The sequence below is a fragment of the Dama dama genome, chromosome 28 (genome assembly GCF_033118175.1).
Source record: "Dama dama isolate Ldn47 chromosome 28, ASM3311817v1, whole genome shotgun sequence".
NCBI lineage: Eukaryota > Metazoa > Chordata > Mammalia > Artiodactyla > Cervidae > Dama > Dama dama.
The window spans coordinates 56,643,654-56,665,543 of record NC_083708.1 but is presented as its reverse complement, the minus strand read 5'-3'; positions in this window follow the sequence as shown (position 1 = coordinate 56,665,543).

Below are 21,890 nucleotides of genomic sequence, written 5' to 3'. Positions count from 1 at the left end.
AAAAGCAGAGACATTACTTTGCCAACAAAGGTCCTAGTCAAGGCTATGGTTTTTCCAGTGGTCATGTATGGATGTGAGAGTTGGACTATAAAGAAAGCTGAGCACTGAAGAATTGATGCTTTTGAACTGTGGTGTTGGAGAAGATACTTGAGAGTCCCTTGGACTGCAAGGAGATCCAACCAGTCCATCCTAAAGGAGATCAGTCCTGGGTGTTCACTGGAAGGACTGATGCTGAAGCTGAAACTCCAATACTTTGATGTGAAGAGTTGACTCATTGGAAAAGACCCTGATGCTGGGAGGAATTGGGGGCAGGAGGAGAAGGGAACGACAGAGGTGAGATGGTTGGATGGCATCACCGACTCAATGGACATAGGTTTGGGTAAACTCCAGGAGTTGGTGATGGACAGGGAGGCCTGGCGTGCTGCGGTTCATGAGGTCACAAAGAGTTGGACACGACTGAGTGACTGAACTGAACTGAAACTGAGCCAAGCAGTGTGACCTTTCTTGTCAATCTCAGTTTTAGCTCCACAAGAATACTCCTTCAAGCTTTTAAATTTTAATGATTGTAAATTCATCATCTGTTCCTCAAGCCTTAATGGTAAGAGCAGCTTTCAGTAATAACTACACTCTGGTCCCTTTCTGTCTTCAGTTCAGTACCTAGCAGTTCTTCTTATGAAATTCTCCCTGTTAAAATACACAATGTACTTTCTCTCTACTGACTATACCTTGACTGATGTGTCTTTTTCATAGGCTTGTTGTGAACATTAAAATAATTATCCATGGAAAAGGCATAACAGTGCCTGGCGCCTTGAAAGGACTCAGCAAATGTTAACCAGTGATACCACTAATTACTATTTTCATGGCTTAAGAAGAACTCTGTATCTGTTGTGACTATTTCCTTTTATTTCTATTCTTCCTCAGGAACAATAAAGGAAAGGTTAATCATAGGTCACATGTTTTTGTTTTGGATTACTCTGTATTTATGCATCCTTTTGGAGTTGTTTCAAGTTCTGTAGGAAGCAAGGGAATCTTGGTCCCCAGATCAGCTATATGGGGGTTACTTAGTTTTCACAATAGCAATTGTCATGCCATTATCTATTTACTATTGTAAATTTTTTAAATTAAAAAAATTAAAAATCTCTAGGAAAACTGTTTTGCCTGTGAATCCCCCACACTAATTTCCCAAACAGAGAAATGAACGGAATGCTGAACATATACGGAGAACTGACTGATTCTCTTTGAGGCTCCTCTTTTTTCTTTTCTTTTCTTTTTTTTTTTTTTTTTTACTGAATTCATTCCTAACAGCTTCATTGGTTTCAATATGCTCCTTTCTTTCTGAGTTCTTTGCAGTTTGTATTCTGTCTCTTTTAAACCCTTCTATTTGACATATTTTCTACTAAAAAATCCCAGTACGTTCCTCTGCTTACACTTAGACACTTCATTCTCATTACTTCATATGTTTCTCTAGTTAAATGATTACTGTAGATTTTAATTTTCCACTCAGTGATCCCAGCGGATTGTCCTCCAGATCTTTTGCTGTGTAGGTGGGCAATGCTCTACTTATTCTTAGACCAATCTGTAGGGAGGAAGAAGGATGAGTTTATGATTATTGGTCTCCTGAGATGCCCTAGAAATATTCCTTTATGCTACAGAACAATGGGAAAATAGACTTTGGGGGTTTTGCTTCTATATCTAAGTGCAGTTATATTTATGAGCCTGAGAGATGTGAGTTGGTTCTGCCCTTACTTGTTAGTCAACATATTAGCATTTTAGCTTGAGTTCAAGAGGTGAAGATGCAGCGTGAGTGTGACTCAGAGAGAGAGACAGAGAGAGTCAGAGAGAGACAGAATGAGAGAATGTGAGCATGAGCATGTAATGCGTGTAAGTGTGTGTGCACGTGTATGTGTTGGGGAGTTTAGATAGGGCTGTGAGTGGGACTCTGACTAACAGCAGCAATTTTTGCCCTGTATTTCATCAGATTGCCTGCTTTAACAGCCTGAAGAGGCAATTTCGGCAGTATTAACAACTGTATTGGTGAGACCTTTTGAAATGTTACACTTAAACAGTTTCACATGCTTTGCCTAACCTTAATAAGTCCACTTATAGCCATAGTCATGTCTGACTCTTTGTGACCCCGTGGACTGCAGCACGCCAGGCCTTCCTGTCCATCACCAACTCCCAGAGCCTGCTCAAACTCAAGTCCATTGAGTCTGTGTTGCCATCCAATCGTCTCATCCTCTATTGTTCCCTTCTCCTCCTGCCTTCAATCTTTCCCAGCATCAGGGCCTTTTCCAATGGGTCAGGTCTTTGATTCAGGTGACCAAAGTACTGGAGCTTCAGCTTCAGCATCAGTCCTACCAATAAATATTCAGGACTGATTTCCTTTAGGATTGACTGGTTTGATCTTGCAGTCTAAGGGACTCTCAAGAGTCTTCTCCAACACCACAGTTCAAAAACATCAATTCTTTGGCACTCAGCCTTCCTAATGGTCCAACTCTCACATCCATACATAACTACTGGAAAAACTTATAGCCATACATTTCAGAAATTCCTTTATTGAGGAAAATATATTTTTTTTCCTGCTTCTGTTTCATATATGCTCCCGCAACTGAGCTCAATCTAAGCTAAAAGAATATTCCTATAGTAGAGCAACTTGAACTCAATGAAACTAACCAAAAGAAAACATTATCTCCACTAACAAGGTTTCTATTCTATAAGGAATAGGAATATGTCCATATAAATAGAGATAGTTAGAGAGAAAGTTCTGGTGAAATGTTCTCCCTATTTTTGTTACACAGTGAAATTTTGTCAACAGCAGCCCTCCCAGGGTCTTACGTACAACCTTTATATAGAGAAAATATTTCATGGTCAAGGAAATGGGGAAGAGGCAAAAGACAATTCAAACTCCTTAATACATCTTTTTGTCTCCTTTGGGTAAAATCATCCCTATGAGATTTTCCTCTTTTATTCCCTGAACTGTCAAAGGGTCTTCCTTCATTGTAAAGCCAAGAGCTCTTTTGGCTCCTTTTATAAGCTGGCCAATTTATTCCCACTGCCTGTTAGTGTTTAATTATCCAACCACCTCACACTTAGAACTCATTCTAACTGCTGAAAAATTGCTATCTGGCATCTACTTAGCTCTTTCCTTATGTGTATATTACACATGATTGACCTCTAGGCTTTTTTGATATATATTTTTTATTTTGCAGATTCCCAAGGCTAATTGGTGACAGTAGAAAAAATATAGCTAAATTATTAGTGAATGATTTTTCAAAGGTTGAAAATAATTGGGAAATAAAGAGATTTATGAAAAGAAAACACAACAGTCTGGTAACCATTCAGGGAGAACCAACTCTTAATTGTAACACTAATAAAACTTTAAATGTCTCATTATTACACAATGGAAGAATGAACTCTGAGGTCACAATAGTTTGAAATATTAAGAACTTTCAGTTATTTTGCTCTTTCCCTGAGAATATGTGCTTGAGCAATTGAAATCTGGAGACACTCTGCCCTTGAACTGGTTTGCATCCTCAGTATCTCCAAGATGTCATGGTGATAGCCATCATCCATTCATCCACAAGCTTGATGATAATCTCTCCAGAGTCCATCTGTGAAACATTGTATCAGATGGGAAGGCAACAGCTAAGCAATGTGTTAAAACAGATTTGCATAAAACATTCCATCTTCTTCAGGTTGAGCTTGCCGCCTTTGCCATTTTTCATCTTATCTGTCCTGGTTCCAGCACCATTTCTACAGAATGTCATTTGGTCACATTTGAGCAGATGGCAGATCTTCTGATCTGCTAATGCTCCACTCAGGATAATGAGTATTCTTTGTACTGTTCTCTCAGAGCATTGCTGAGGTGGAGAGTTCTCTGCCCCTCATAGCTTCCCCTGGGGGGAAAAAAAAATCCCAGCATTTCAAACATCTGGTTTCAACAAGTCAGATCTTGGTTGGCATTTAGTAGACCAGCGATAGAAAGTAGCCGCCAGATTGCATGATTCTCTGGGGGCTGGTGGAGAAATCATTTTTCCATTCTCCATTGAGTCCCTTGGGGGTGAGACTCCCAGCGACTTTCAGTGATTTTCTCCAAATTAATATTCTTTACATTAGACTAATTCTTGTTTCAAGAAAGGGATTTACTGCTCTCTAAGTTGAAGACAAACTAAGTATTGTAAATTGTGAGGCTGAAACAGAAGCTCTGGTTTCCTTATTTAGTGGTAAAAAGAGTGATATTTAAATATTTCTCTAAATGGTATGCAGATGAGAGTCTACTTGGTTGTATTTGTAGGCCTCCATGGGTCCCGTTGTAGTGACATTTTCTAATAATGTCATATTTTCAGTATGCAAAAGTTGAATAAATATGTCTTTGGTCATTTACTGCATGAAAACAATTTCCACTCTGTAGGAGATAAAATGGAGTGTCCTGTATGGACATTTCTATACTTTTTTCTTGGGAAAAATTTTTTGTGAGAGTTATGGTTTTAGTAATTTGAGAAGGCATTCTAGAAATGAGGAAGAACAGAAGATAGTTAAGTGAAATGATATCAAGCTGTTAGAAATGAAATTTTTAAAATTCCAGAGTCAACTTAAATCATTCTTCTTGGACTGTAGCATAAATATTTCACAATCACACACTCTTCTTTAAGGATTGACATTTTAAAAGATGGAAACTGAAAAGATACTTGTTTTATTTCTAGAAGAATGGTTGAAAACTTATTCCCAAAGAAAAATTACTAAGAATCTTTCCTCACATACGGAAATTTTTTTCTCCAATAGACTTTTTATGCTAAAGTGTTTATTATAATAAAAATTTATTTTAACAGTAATGGCAGAGACTTAGAACAACAGAATCTCATACTAATAACACTTTTTCAGTAAACTTGGGAAATTGGTCTTTGAATTTTAAGAAACCAGAGGGATAAGGCACCAAAAAATGTGTAAAAATATATTTTTCCTTTGTAATTGCTATAATTTGTAAACTCTGAAACACTTTATGAAAAATAAAATTATTTACTTTCCTCTAGTCTCAGATATATCATTTATATATTTTTTGCCTTTTCCCCGTAACCACCAAAACAGGCCTGACATGTATTCATCTGGCTTATTCTATTTTATGAGACACGTGGTAACATCCTTTTTTGTCTCCTCTGTTGCACTTCCTATACATTTTAATTGGTGTATGGTACTTTTAAATAGGGAGAAGGAAATGGCAACCCACTCCAGTGTTCGTGCCTGGAGAATCCCGTGGACAGAGGAATCTGGTGGGCTGCCGTCTGTGGGGTCGCACAGAGTCAGACACAACTGAAGCAGCTTAGCAGCAGCAGTGTTTTTAAACATATTCAAATACCAAGTTTTCTATTTTATTTTTAAAGTTTATTAAAATTTTTATATTTAAACAGATGATATATAATGTTTTGTTAGTTTCAGGTATACCACCTAGTGATTGAACATTTGCTTCCATTAAAAAATAATCCCCATGATAAGTCTCGTAGCCATTTGTTCCCACACAACATGATTACAATGTTACTGACCATATTCCTTGTGCTGTATATGACATCCCTGTGGCTTACTTATTTTATAATGAGAGGTTTGTATCCCAGTTCAAATCCCTTCATGTATTTTAACCCTTCACTCTCCCCCAACTCCATCAAACACTCATTTGTTCTCTGCATCTATGACTTAGTTTCAGCTTTATATTTGTTCATTTGTTTTGCTTTTTGAATTCCACATAAAGTGAAATCAAACAATATTCGTCTTTCATTTTTTGCCTTATTTCACTTAGCGTAATACCCTCTAGGTCCATCCAAATTGTTGCAAATGGCAAAAATTCATTCTTTTTAATGGCTGAGTAATATTCCATTATATATATGATGTACATATATATCATATATATATATATATATATATACATACCACATATTCTTTATCCAGTCATTTTTTAATGGACACTTAGATTGTTTTCATATCTTGTAATTATTTTAAATAATGCTGTAATGGACAAAGAAAGGCATGTATTTTTTTAATTAGTATTTTTGTTTTCTTCAGATAAATATCCAGAAGTGGAATTGCTAGACTATATGGTAGTTCTGTATTTAACTTTTTGAGAAATCTCCATGCTGTTTTCCATAAAAGCTGCATCCAGTTTACATTCCTACCAACAGTGCATGGGGGTTCCTTTTCTCCAAATCCTCAGCAACACTTTTATTTGTTGTGCTTTTAATAATAGCGGTTCTGACAGGTGTGATGCTATGTCTCACCGTGATTTTGGTCTGCATTTCCCTTTTCCTTCCCCAGGTCAGGGAAGTTTTCGGCTAGTATTTCTCAGAATGAGTTCTCTGCCCCTTTCTGTTTGTCTTCTTTTTCTGAGAACCCTATAAAGTAAATGTTAGTATACCTGACATTGTCCCAGAGGTTTCTTTAACTATTCTAAGTTATAAAAGTGTTTTTCTTCCTGTCTAATTCGTGTGATTTCTACTAATCTGACTTCTAGACCACCGATCCATCTGTTCCTCTGTATCAGCTGATCTACTGCTGATTCCTCTTAGTGTATTTTAAAATTTCAGTTATTATATTTTTCAGCTCTGTTTGATTCTATTTCCTCTTGTTTAAATCTTCACAGTGTTCATCCAATCTCTCCTGAGTTCAGTGAACATCTTTATGAGCCTTACTTTGGACTCTTTATTGGGTAGATTGCTTATCTCCACTTTGCTTACTTGTTTAGTTCTTTTTCTGAAGTTGTCTTTTCCTTTGTTTGAAACATATTCCTGTCTCTCCTCATTGTGCCCAGTTCTCTGTGTTCATCTCTCTATTAGGAAGGTCAGTTACATTTCTTGATATTGGAGGAGTGATCTTATGTAGGAGATGACCTATAGGGTCCAATATCTTGCTTCCCTCTGATTGTCTGAGCTATATACTCTAGGGGCACTCCTGATGTGGGATACATGCACTTTTCTTTCACGTCCAGGTCAGCATATTGTGGGCATGTTGGTGGGTGGGTGGTGCTGGGCCCTGGCCTGCATGGTTTTGAAGCTGTGCCTTATGCTCACTGGATTTGCATAAAACATTCCATCTTCTTGGAATGGAATAGAAATGGATGGAAAACATTCCATCCACTGGCGGGTAGGAGGGGCTTCCTGTGTGGTAGGTTGCATGACCTGGGAGGATATGGGGCTTCTAGCCTGCTAGAGGGTGAGGCTGGGTCTTCCCATGTGACTGTCTGTGCTCAGCGCGAGTGTGGACCCGTTGGAAGGCATTTTGTGACTTAAGGGAGCAAGGGGGTTGGTGCAGACCAGCTGGAGGGTGGATCCAGCTCCTCAGAGCTAATAGACTGAAACAAGGATCCCAAAAAGGTGTTTGCCAGACCCAGTGTTTCATTTCAGAATGAGCTTCCCCAAATGACTGCTACCAGATTCTGTCCCCAGGGCAAGTCCCCTTTGCCTCTTTAGGAGGCGCTCGAGAATCAGCAAGTGGATCTGACCCAGGGTCCTTTCAAACTGCTTCCTCTGCACTGGGGCTTGGAGTACACGGCATTTTGTGTGCATCTTTAAGAATGGAGTCTCTGTTTCCTGGAGCCCTGAGGCTGCCCCAAACATAAGCCCCACTGGTTTTCAAAGTCAGTTGTTCTGGGGAGTCATCTTCTGGGTGCATTTCCACCAGGCTGCGGAGCCTGAGGTGGGACCTGGACCCTCTGCCCCTTGAGGAGTTGCTCTACGACTGCGTTATTGCTCGCGTTTGTGGTTTGCTGACTAGGGGTCGTGGCTCCTGACGGTGTCACATCTCTGTCCCGCCTACCTACCTTGTTGGGGTTCCTTCTTCATGTTTTTAGTTGTGGAAATTCTTCTAGCTGTGGAAAATCTTCAGGCCGTTCTCATAGACGGTTGCTGTGTGTTAGTCGCTCAGTCGTGTCTGACTCTCTGTGACCCCATGGACTGTAGTCCTCCAGGCTCCTCTGTCCATGGGATTCTCCAGACAAGAATGCTGGAGAGGGTTGCCATGCCCTCCTCCAGGGATCTTCCTGACCCAGGGATTGATCCTGGGTCTCCTGTACTGCCGGTGGCTTCTTTAACTTCTGAGACACCAGGGGAAAGATAATGTGAAATGAAATATTAGCAGATGGGGATAATTAAAAATTAGGATAGAAAACACTGGAAAGGACATGGCTATAAATGAGTAAACAACTTGCTTTGTGGCAGAAGTCGATTATTAACTGAAATGTAGGTAACGGCTTCTGTGAATATCATAATGTTATCTTATGGCCTTAAGTGGTTATCTTTCCAAATGCCAGAAATACAATGTATTTGTAAATTTGTATCCATACTCATGTCATTGGGAAACTGAAATATGGCACAAATGAGTTACCCTGCCCATGTCTATTCCGTGACTATGGGAACAATTAACTCCTAGTACGCAGATTTTTGGTTTCTCTTGACTGACATCATATTCTTGAGTTATCTCAACTAGCTACTATGTATTCAGAAAATATAAATCTAAGTTTCTAAGAAGAACACAGTAGGAGTCAATCTTCCTTAAGAAGTCAGAAAAATATGATTTTATCACTCAGAAGTTGAAATCATTATTTAAATTTATGTACTTCATCACTTTTCCAAAATATTGAATCTTCAACAAAATTTTACTGGCTCTCTTTTAACCTCACTTCTATCTATGAATTTACTGTTAGAGCCCATTGCATCTTTTCCTACCACAAGCCCTCATTTAGGAATTTTTACACTTCTAAGCATCATTAGCCAGCACTGATCTGAGGTTATAGGGAAAAATGATGAGGGTTGAAACTTAAATGGTTATTATGAAGAAGGCATAGTTTAAAAATTTATTTTGAGGGCAAAATTTTAAAAGGATTAAAAAGTTGCAATTTGGAAATTATCTAATTATCTAATTTCAGGTTACCACCCTACTATAACACAAAGAAGAAATTCACCACCGAGTGACCTAAAGTGAAAAAATATATTCTTTTAAATTCATAATTTAAGACAAAATTTCAGACAAATGACCATATTTATTATACTTAATGTTTATTTCTGGATATATATAAATCTGAATGAAATATTATTTTACAGAAATAAGCACTTATACACAAAGATATACAACACATGAGTATACTAAATGTGCATATTTAGGCAGTTTTATATACATGTAAAATATATTCTTGATGCTTTGGCTTGATATGGAGTTTTTCCAGAAATATGTATATTTCTCAATTATCTTATTCTATTTTCAGTTGAGAGCCTTTCCTTGTGGCTCAGCTGGTAAAGAATCTGCCTGCAATGTGGAAGACCTGGGTTCAGTCCTTAGGTTGGGAAGATCCCTGGAGAAGGGAAAGGCTACCCACTTCAATATTCTGTCCTAGAGAATTCCATGGACTGTATAGTCCATGAAGTCACAAAGAGTTGGACACAACTGAGTGACTTTCACTTTCACTTTCATGTTCACTTGATTGTCCTATTGGAAATTTACCCAGATGTAATTTTAAAATACAGTTCTTTAAAATCATAGTAAAAAGAAGTGTAATGGGAATATATCTTTTGCATTAAGTTAAATTATTTGCTATTCTATCCTGTAGGGAGCTGTCTTCTTAAATAATATAATGACTAATAAATGAGCAAATGGTGATCATTTGGTTGTACTAACTTTATTAGTTATCCAATTGGAAATAATGAAAGGAATAACTGTCTTAAAAGATTAGATCTATAGGCTTCTATAATCTCACATTCTGCTTTCCCACCATAGAGACTGACCAATTATATAGTGTTAAATATTACCCAGGAAAGGGAGTATTTCTAGTGTAATCTTAAAGGAAAAGAAGTAGGAAGAGAAGGTAGCAGGCTGGCTTTTACGTTTAGGAAAAATATATCTCCTCTGTGACCTTTCAAGGATATTTTCTTTTTGCTCTAGATACTTTGATAAACAAAAATAAAAACAGTCTTTACTTAGTCAGGAAATAGATCAGCATTCTCCCTTGAGAAGTGAATCACTGAACCGGCATGTGACTTAACTCCCATGGTGGGGGCTTGGCCTCCAGCATTCTCTGCTCCCTGAGGACACTCTGGATGGAATAAGGGCTCCTCTCCCAAATTTATTGGAGAAATACAACCAACAATTTCTGCGCGGAAACCTCTAGCTTGCTCTGGAAGCCGAGGCTGCTTCTCAACCACAACTGTGAGCTGAAAGCTTTTGGATAGGTGGGCTCACAGAAGATCATGGCTTTCAGGCTTTATTCAAGGAGAAGGGGTTGTTGACTAAAAATCAGTCAGGGACTTGTCTTTTCCTGGGATCTTATCTCAGTGAACATGTCTCTTCTCAAATTAAGTGAAGGATAATCAATTAGACACAACTATGTTGGAGACACAAGGCTAACAAGTTATTTTTTAAATAAGAATTGAGTTACAAAGGAACTGCTCTTCCTGCCTCAGCCCTTCTACATGGCCATGTTCCATCACCAGCCCTTGATGAAAGGGAAGTAATTGAGCAGTCATGTTTTGTAATCACAAGATTTTTCTCTCCTAGCCACAGCTGATGCACAGTCATTCCATACCCAAGCCCAGTCAATTCTTGGGCTGGCCAGCCCCCTCCTGTGATACCTGGCATACCTGTGTACACAGACACACATACACAACAAACTAAATTTGTTGGAAGAAACTCTCTTGTGAATTTAAACCAAGGAACACCAAGGCAAGGAGCTCATTAGCAATGGATACTGAGGCAGAAATCTCTTGTATAGCAATCAGCAGGTGAAGTTTTGCTGAAGGTATTGGTTTTCTCCTGTTGAAAACAAATCACAACAAACTTTGTGGTTTAAAACAGCACAGATGCATTCTCACAGTTTGGAGGTCAGAAGTCCCAAACGGGTTTCACTGAGCTGAAACCAAGGGGCTTGCAGAACTTGTTTCCTCTGGAAGCTCCAGGGGATAATCTTTTTCCTTGCCTTTTCCAGATTCTAGAGCTGCATCCCTGGGATTTCTTGCCTCATTGCCCCTTCCTCATCTTTGAAGCCAGTACCTTATTATTTTTATTTTTAAAAAAATCAGAGTATAACTGATTTATGATGCTGTGTTATTTTCTGCTATGCAGCAAAGTGTATCAGTTGCACATATTCATACTGTTTTGTGTTTGTTTCATTGCTAAGCTGTGTCTAACTCTTTTGCAACCCCATGGACTCTAGCCCGCTGGGCTTCTCTGTCTATGGGACTTGCCAGGCAAGAACACTGGAGTGGGCTGCCGTTTCCTTCCCTACGCATACCCACTCTTCATCAGTTTCTTTTCGCATATAGGCCATTACAGAGTGTTGAGACGACTTCCTTGGGCTATTCACGAGTCCTTGTTAGTTACCCATTTTATATATAGTAGTGCATATATGTCCGTCCCAATATTCCGTTGTATTTCTTTCCCCTCTTCCCCCTTGGTATCAAGTCTGTTTTCTATGCCTGTGACTCCTCAGTGTCTTTAAATCCCGCTCTGCTCCCTTGCCAGGATAATCTTCTGTCTCTCTGATCTCCTACCTCTCTTTTATAAAGATCCCCATGAGTATGTTTGACCCACCTGGATAATCCAGGATAATCTCCCACCTCAACATTCTTAGTCTAATCACACCTGCAAAGTCTCTTTTGCCATATAAAGTAACGTTCCTGGGTCCCAGGGATTAGGACATGCACATCTTTTGGTAGCATTGCTCATCCTGTTACTCTGGGTAATGTGTGCAACTAGATCACAGGCGAGCCAAAACTGGGAATAAGTGAACATATAAGACACACGTGGGGTACGGGGCAAGGGGAACAGCCATGTGGAGGGGAAGGCGGGGCCAGCTTAGAGTGGAAGTCCGTGGCCTCCTGGAGCCACTGTCCCTACAGCCAGAGAAACACCCTCCAGTTTGAGCTCTTCCTGAGAGTGAAGGAAAGCTGCACCTGTTTGTACATATCCTGAAAACAAATGTCTGCGACTGAAGGTCGCTTGAAGTTGTCTCTGATGCTGGTAAGCAAAGAGGCCTGACTAGAGAGCAGGCATATTTGTCATATTTTCCCTTAAAAGTGGATGCTGGGGGAGGAGGGAGGTCAAGGTGGTGGAGTAGAAGGATGAGCCCACCTCCCCTCATGAACACATGAAAAATAACGTCTACGTTTAGAGCAACTCTAGCTGAAAATAGCCAGGCAACGGGCAAAGGCTCTCTTATAACGATGACTGTAATGAAAGATCCACACGGAGTGGGGTAGGAAGAGGAGAAGCAGTCAAGTGCCTTATCCAAACTGAGAGGGAGAAAAACACTTGGGAATGAATGGGGACAATCTTGTTCCATTCTAAAAGAAATAGAGCATTTTGCCTTTCTCTGTTTGAGAAAATAGACATCTGAGATTTTCTCTGTGAGGGTGAAGACACAGAACTAGAGGCATCAGTTGGAATGGGGTTTGGCACATTAAATCTGTGAACAAAATTCCAGAATTTACATAAAAAACTCCTGACATAATCTTGGCTTTGAGCAAAATGTCCAGCTGAGTGAAGGCAGCAGGTTTAGGAGCTCTTAGAAAAGGTCTGACGAAAGCAAAACCTCTGATTCCTTTATTTTTAGAGCAGTCACATTAGCACAAGGTTACCTCTGAGAGAATCTTCACTGTACTGATGCTAAAAAGATCTCAGGATGGAAGTCTGTTTTAAGAGTTGTTCGTCTAGGAGTTTTATAGTTTCTGGTCTTACATTTAGATCTTTAATCCATTTTGAGTTTATTTTTGTGTATGGTGTTAGAAAGTGTTCTAGTTTCATTCTTTTACAAGTGGTTGACCAGTTTTCCCAGCACCACTTGTTAAAGAGGTTGTCTTTTTTCCATTGTATATCCTTGCCTCCTTTGTCAAAGATAAGGTGTCCATGGAAGCAACCTAGATGCCCATCAGCAGATGAATGGATAAGGAAGCTGTGGTACATATACACCATGGAATATTACTCAGCCATTAAAAAGAATTCATTTGAACCAGTCCTAATGAGATGGATGAAGCTGGAGCCCATTATACAGAGTGAAGTAAGCCAGAAAGATAAAGAACATTACAGCATACTGACACATGTATATGGAATTTAGAAAGGTGATAACGATAACCCTATATGCAGAACAGAAAAAGAGACACAGAAATACAGAACAGACTTTTGAACTTTGTGGGAGAATGTGAGGGTGGGATATTTCAAAAGAACAGCATGTATGCTATCTATGGTGAAACAGATCTCCAGCCCAGGTGGGATGCACGAGACAAGTGCTCTGGCCTGGTGCACTGGGAAGACCCAGAGGAATCGGGTGGAGAGGGAGGTGGGAGGGGGGATCGGGATTGGGAATACATGTAAATCCATGGCTGATTCATATCAATGTATGACAAAACCCACTGGAAAAAAAAAAAAAAAAAGAAAGCGGAAAAAAAAAAAAAAAAAGAGTTGTTCGAACTCTAGTTTCTATAAGTTGCTTATCTTTTGCAATACTAATAATGGAGGACTCACTGAAAAGTTACTCTAATATACTGCTTTTCTTTAAAAGTTATTGTTTGCACAAAAGGCATAAGATATAAACTATCTTAGACAAAGGTATAATCCCTCCATTTTTTTTTTTTTTTGCAGTGAATGTTATGGACTGAGTGTATATGTCCTCACCAAAATCTTACATTGGAGTCCTCACCCCCACTGTGTTTGGCTGTGTTTGGAGATGGGACCTCTAAGGAGATCAATTAAGGTCAAATAAAGTCATCCAGGTGGGGCCCTGATCCCACAGGACATGTGTCCTTCTAAGAAGAGACACCATGACCCCCTCTCTCTCTTTCTCTCTGTGCATGCAGGGAGAAGGCAGTCATCTGCAACTTCAGGGGAGAGCTTTCACCAGACACCACCTTTCTGACAGCCTTGGCTTGGACTGCTAGCTTCCAGAACTGTGAGAAACACATGTCTGTTACTAAGTCATTCAGCCTGTGGTGTTTTGTTATAGCAGCTGACTGACAAACCAAGACAGGAGGAGCCTGACTTGCTCCTTAAAGGTTTAGACACGGAAGTTACCAGGTAAGTGGGGCTTCCCAGGTGCCTCAGGGGTAAGGAACCCGCCTGCCAAAGCAGGAGACATGGGTTCATTCCCTGGGTCTGGAAGATCCCCTGGGGAAGGAAACGACAATCCACTCCAGTACTCTTGCCTGGAGAATTCAGTGGACAGAGGAGCCTGGCGGGCTACAGTCCATGGGGTTGCAAAGAGTCAGACACGACTGAGCGACTAAGCATCCACACAATTTGTTTATACTTGAAAATTTACATACTTATTTTCTAAGCCATTTTTCTCAACAAGGAAACATGAAGAAACAGTACCTATGAAACACACCAGTCCTGTGGAAAATTCATGTGATGTATCTAAGAAAAGAGGGAAGTTGGGAAATTCTATCTTGGGGTCATTCAGGAAACAGAGTCATCATCATTTGACCTCCATGACCCAGGCAATGTTTATGTGTTGGACTGGAAGTAAGAAAGTGTGCAAAGCCTTGTAACATGCAAGCCTCCTGGAGAATTGGGTCCTTATTCAGAATCCCTCAAAATCTCTGAACATGTTATTCTTGCGCCTTTGATAAATTCCTTTGCGTCTCTGTTCTCAAAGTCTCATGACTCACATGTACCACCTTCTCTCTGAATTTTTCTGCTCCTCTTGTTTTGCTTTTCCATATAATGTCTTAGTGTTCTTGTATCTTAACTCCCAAGAAAGGGTCTGATTAGGAGAGTTCATTCAGCATACACCGGTCCTGCTGGAGAGAGTCCTTAAGCCAGGCCCTATAATGGACCACTGGCCTCCCACATGTCAGGTTGGGATGGGCTTTGATTCATTGTGGCCAGACTTGCAGTTTTGTGACCCAAATCATGGCCATCTAATTGACTGGTGAATATTCAAGATTTGTTGTTAAATGGCCATATACGAGTAGATAAGAAGAACAGTGTGGAAGTATATACACACCGAGATCTGTCTTTCACGTCTCAATAAAAATCATGCCGATGTCATCCTTCATTTTAGGGGGACTTTGTACTACTGAATTTTGCTCTTACTATCATGAGGAAATGTTTATTTCTCTCTATGTTTTCCATTTTATCTACTTCCCTCTCATCTCTGGTACAATGGCCAGACAGGATCTGTTTCACTCCGGTTGGACAAGCAGACTAGATAAAACCTGAGGCAGGAGCTGGTGTTGGGGTGCCGGGTCGGGGACAGGCCTGGAGAACAGAGAAATGTGTGGGCACAGGGGCCAGAGCAAGCAGGTTCCCGGCCAGCAGAGCAAAGTATCTGTTGGTCTCCTGCCAGAAAACAGCTGTTTAATACCTAAATAGGGCTCCATCTCAAATTAGCTATGTGACTTTGGGCAGTATCTACCCTCACTGAGCTAGGAAGAAGAGTTTGGATTTTATTCCAAGCATCCTGGGAAGCCAAGGGGAAATTTTAAGCAGAGGAGAAACATGACGTGAATTGTATTTAGAAAAATCAGCCAGGCCACAGGGTGGGCAGTGGGTGAAAGTGGAAAGGACAGAAGGGAGAACAGTTACCAGGCTGCTGCATCTGAGAGGCAGTCTGTCAGGAGAAAGCAACACTGCAGACCCATCTGAGAGATGAGGATGGCTCAGAGCCCAGGTCAGGGTTGGCAGGGGGGCAGGTGAGGGCATCTCTGTGTACATGGAGAGAAGGGGATATTTAAGATACAGTTTGGGGTAGAGTTAAAGAGACTTTTTCATGGATTAGAATAACAACAGCCATTAAACAGCAGCAAGGATCTAACAACTTTTTAAAAAATGTATTAAAGCATAGGAAAATATAGGTAAAATTATAGTATAGGCAAGTATTGGGGGAAAAAAAAGCTGATGCTGGGAAAAACTGAAGGCAAAAGGAGAGGGAAGCAGCAGAGAATGAGATCCTTAGATAGCATCACCCACTCCATGGACATGGATCTGAGCAAATTCTGGGAGATAGTGGAGGATAGAGGAGCCTGGCATGCTTCAGTCCATAGGGACTGAAGTCAGACACTTCAGACACAGCTTAGTGACTGGACAATACAATGATAGGTAATTAACAATGGTGTTTTAGTTTCAGGTGTATAGCAAGTGAATCAGTTATACTATGTATATATATTCTTTTTCAGATTCTTTTCCCATATAGATTATTACAGAATATTGAATATATTTTTCTGTGCTATACAGTAGGTCCTTGTTAGTTATCTACTTTATATATAGTAGTGCATGCTCAATCGCTCAGTTATAGCTCACTCTTTGTGACCCAATGGACTGCAGCCCACCAGGCTCCCCTGTCCATGGAAATTTCCTGGCAAGAATGCTGGGGTGGATTGCCATTTCCTCCTTCAATTTATAGTAGTGTGTATATGTTAACCCCAATCTCCTAATTTATCACTTCCTTTATTTTTCCTGTTTAATAACCATAAATTTGATTTTGAGATCATGAGTCCGTTACTATTTTGTAAAAAAATTCATTTGTGTCATTTTTTGTTAGATTCCAAAGCTCGGTTGATAAAGAATCTCCCTGCAGTGCAGGAGGTCTGGGTTTGATCCCTGGGTCAGGAAGATACCTTAGAGGAGGAAATGGCAACCCTCTCCAGTATTCTTGCCTGGAAAACCCTATGAGCAGAGGAGCCAGGTAGACTGCAGTCTGTGTGGTCGCAGAGTCGGACACGACTTAGCAACTGAACCACCAGCACCACAGCTTCTTAAAACCATGGAATCGCCCCGGGCAGTGCATGGCTCTTGGAGATTTTGGCCTTTCATTTATTCTCCTTTCTGTACCGCCTCTGCCACCAAAGGAGGACCCCCTGCTGAGCAACCATCCAGCAGCACTTCATGCTCAATTTCTTTCTGAATCCACTTCCTTCCTGTAATTACTTCTTATACCTTCAAGTCTCCCCTGACCCTGTGGAGTAACCAAAGTTAATTTTTTAAAGGTATTTTCCATGAAATGTCAATGATTTCATATAAAATGCCCCCAAGAAGTAAAACATCTGCCTTTTAGCACAGAATAATTCCAGCTGGAAGGTCAGTCATGGGGGTCAGTCCAGTAGGAACTTTGAGTATTGGAGGACCTTTGAGTGTCCCTGGAATGATATTAGTTTATTTAAACTTCCAACTTAAACAAGAAGTAGTTCTATCTGGGCTGTCATTGGGTGTTTCTCTTTTGTGAAGTCTATATACCAGAACTTTTTTTGTGGAGCTTTTAAAAACATATTCACTTGAAAACACACACACACTCATACTCACAAACACACACATAGCTGAAAACACTCACACACACTCATACTCACGCCTGCACCCTACTTCCGAGTGTCAGGCGTTGGTCTATGTCACGGTATTTTCACAGGTTCCACAGGTCAGGAGTCACTGAACTTTCCCCTAGAGGGCCGCATGGTAAAATGTTCGGCTTTGTGGACCCGAGGTGGCCGTGGTGTGCTGAGCCTCTTGTAGGTCCTGGCTGCACGTGATCCTCCAGCCTTTCTGGTAGCCCTGCTGCTGTGATTCTGGTTTGGGGAATTTGCATCAGTCCCTGATCATCCGTTGACACTTAGAATACAAATACTAGTTCCTGCATTCAAGAAGTCACAGATGCGGGAGAAAAAAAGACTCAGACAATGGACAATGGCAGGATAAGGGTGAGCACCGATGTCTATGGGGGAGAATCAAAGTGAACATGGGTGGTTAAAGGAGTCTGTCCTGACAAGCTGACTTGAATTCTCGCTTGCAGGCTCAGCCCTAGCTCAAGACCCCAGGGCCAATTCTGGGCTGAAGCACAGCTTCCTCAGAAGTCCTGGCCTCTGGCTACAAGGATCCTGCCTCAATCTCAGGCTGTCTCCTACTGTGTGCCTGGATCATGCAGCTGTTCTCTCGGTCTTCCTCTCTGCTTCTGACATCAGTGGTTTCATGCAATCCCAGTATCCTCACCACTCTGCCGCTGTCCTTGTGTGATCCCCTGGGTCTGCCTCTCTACTTATCCTTGTGTGTTACTTACTCAGTTGTGTCCAACTCTTTGTTCCCCTTTGGACTGTAGCCTGCCAGGCTCCTCTGTCCATGGGGTTTCCCAGGCAAGAATACTGGAGTGGGCTGCCATTTCCTTCTCCAGGGATTGAACCAGCATCTCCCGTGTCTCCTGTATCACAGGTGGATTCTTTACCTGCCGAGCCATGGGGGATTGTCCTGGTACTTAGTATCTAAAGACTGATGTGTGCTGCCAAGGTCTCAACTGCTGCTGCCCTCCGCCCTACACAGACCTCCTTCCAGATGCAGGCTCTCTGGACCACACCCATTTGACATCACATGCTCATCTTCTTCCAGGCCATCCCTGCACTGACTCCTGTGAACATTTTACCTGTCATACTTTCTTGTGCTGTGTTTCGTGGCTCAGTCGTGTCCAGCTCTTTGTGACCCATGGACTGTAGCCTGGCAGACTCCTCTGTCCATGGGGATTCTCCAGGCAAGAGTACTGGAGTGGGTTGCCATGCCCTCCCCCAGGGCATCTTCCCAACCCAGGGATCGAACCCAGGTCTCCTGCATTGCAGGCAGATTCTTCAAGCTGAGTTACCAGGGAAGGACCATGCTTTCTTAATTTATCTCTATTTCTCTTTTGCTATCCAGCCAGTCCATTTTAAAGAGCTGTTCTATATTCCCACTGCAAGCGTGATTTTGAGTAATTGCTTCTTTACAGAACTGCTCAGAGGAAAGCAGTTCACCTTCTAGAAGCAGTGATGTCAGTCGAGATCTAAATCTCAGTTTACAAGCCTGAGTAAGATGACCCTTCCAGGGATTCTCTCTGTTCTTGCTCCAGTTGGTTCTGAATGCTTTCATACTCTCATAACTCGTTTGTGGACAGTTGTTCTGTCTCCTAGAAAGTCCCTTGGTGTCTTCACAAAGCTCAGTATTATCACACAGAATGGCCTCATTAGTTTGGGGTTGAAGCACATCCAGGAAACAGTTCCCTCCCAAACCCTTTTGGCCTGGAACCGTCATAGCATGCTGGTGGGGGAAGCCTGGGGGTATTCCCTCTAATGATATTCAGAGGCTGTCTGAGCTGAGTGAAGTATGGCTTTGGTGCTGGCTAAAGCCTTCTTCCTGACCAAAGTGTCAGTTCATTTTCAGAAAGATTAAACAACCCCTGCATATACAAATGTTCAGAACTCACAGGCCATCTGGGGTTCCTGTTTCCTCACATGAGAGACCCCAGATGGATTGTAAATTCATCCCTATGGGTAATATAGTGCCATTGCTCCCCGGTCCTCCTGATTTTCCCGGTGGCATCTGATAGCATGGCCATGATGAGGTTAATTTATGTGGCTTGATACACTTCATCATCTGTCACTGGTGCAGCTCTCACTGTGCCATCTGGTGTCTCAGAGGCAGTTTCAGAAAGCAGCATGCATAACAAGGTATCTGCATTTGTGAATTCTTTCAAGCATTTATAGGTAATAGCTAAAAGATATTTTGAGAAGCCAGTTCCCGTTTCTGCCGCAGATCAACACTAACGTGGATAATCTGACATGAGGCTCAAACAAAGCCTGCTATGTTTTGCAGGAAAACACATCTGAATTAGTCTGCAATCACCTATATTGATGGAACCTATTTATTTCAAGACACTGAATATCTCTTTTGGGCTCAGAATATCATCCTGAGCTCTTGTGCAAATCGGGAAAAGGCAGAGGCAATGGCTTACTTTCAAACATGATAGATAATGAGACAAAACAGCACATACATGCTCAAAAAATTGTTTAAATCACAATTCCTGCAGCAAAATGCCTAAGTGCTCCTATGATGATGATTTCATAGCCATGTCTCTTTTTCAGCAATGAGTTAGGACCTCGAGAGAGCACAACAGAACATTAAATAGACAAGACAATGAGGCACAGACAGCAAATACACTCAGGAGAAGTGGGGATGGAGAAATGATACAATATGGGCCATCCTGTCTGCCGGTCACTCAGGCTGGGATTTGCAGGACTTTGTCCTGGGTACCAGGTGATGGGTGGGGATTATGAGTGTTAGGACTCTTGCTCTTTAGATATTGCACCCTGTTTGGGGAGAGTAATAATTAGATTATATGTGTAATATATACATTAATATATACATTAATAATATATATATATTCACAATAGGCATGAATACATAGTATATTTCTTATATATTATGGAGCTTCCTAGACTACTTTACCTGCCTCCTGAGAAACCTGTATGCAGGTCAAGAAGCAGCAGTTAGAACTGGACATGAAACAACAGACTGGTTCCAAATAGGAAAAGGAGTGCGTCAAGACTGTATATTGTCACCCAGCTTATACTTGTATGCAGAGTGCATCATGCGAAATGCTGGGGTGGATGAAGTGTAAGCTGGAATCAAGATTGCTGGGAGAAATATCATTAGCCTCAGATATGCAGATGACACCACCCTTATGGCAGAAAGTGAAGAAGAACTAAAGAGCCTCTTGATGAAAGTGAAAGAGAAGAGTAAAAAAGTTGGCTTAAAACTCAACATTCAAAAAACAAAGATCATGGCATCTGCTCCCATCACGTCATGGCATATAGACAGAGAAACAATGGAAACAGTGACAGACTTGATTTTCTTGGGCTCCAAAATCACTGCAGATGGTGACTGCAGCCATGAAATTAAAAGATGCTTGCTCCTTGGAAGAAAAGCTATGACCAACATAGACAGCATATTAAAAGGCAGACACATTACTTTGTTGATAAAGTTCCGTCTAGTCAAAGCTATGGTTTTTCCAGTAGTCATGTATGGATGTGAGAGTTGGACCATAAAGAATGTTTAGCACTGAAGAATTAATGCTTTTGAACTGTGGTGTTGGAGAAGACTCTTGAGAGTCCTTTGGACTGCAAGGAGATCAAACCAGTCAATCCTAAAGGAAATCAATCCTGAATATTCATTGAAAGGACTGATGCTGAAGCTGAAGCTCCAATACTTTGGCCACCTGATGTGAAGAGTCGACTTATTGGAAAGGACCCTGATGCTGGGAAAGATTAAGGGCAGAAGGAGAAGGGAATGACAGAGTAAGAGATGGTTGGATGGCATCACCAACTCAATAGACATGAGTTTGAGCAAGGTCCGGGGGATGGTGAAGGACAGGGAAGCCTGGTGTGCTGCGGCAGTCCCTGGGGTCACAGAGTTGGACATGACTGAGTGGCTGAACGAGAACAGTGGGGCATCCCATGCATATGCTAATATGTGTTAGCTAGTGGTAAAGATCCCTCCTGCCGATGCAGGAGATGTAAGAAACACAGGTTTAATCTCTGGGTCAGGGAGATCACTTGGAGGAGGGCATGTAACCCACTCCAGTAGTCCTGCCTGGAGGATCCCATGGACAGAGGAGCCTGGTGGGCTACAGTTCATAGGGTCTCAAATGGTCAGACAGGACTAAAGTTACTTAGCAACAGGACAGCATATGTATATATATACGCATGCATATATATATATATATATAATAGTACATTAGTAATTATATATAATGATATATTGCTGATTCTATAAAATTAGCAATATATTATTTTTTGTTTTTTAAAAATTTATTTTTTAATTGAAGGTTAATTTTTTATAGACTTTAGTTGCTTTTTGTCAATCATAAGCCATAGGTGTACATACGTCCCGTCTCTCTTGAACCTCCCTCCAATCTCCCTCCCCATCCCACCCCTCTAGGTTAATACACAGCCCCTGTTTGAGTTTCCTGAGACATACAGCAAATTCGCATTGGCTATCTATTTTACACATGGTAATGTCAGTTTCCATGTACTCTTTCTTTCCATATATCTCACCCTTTCCTCCCCTATCCCTGTAGTCCATAAGTCCATAAAATTACTAATATCTTATTATATATAATTACTAATGTATTATAATATGTA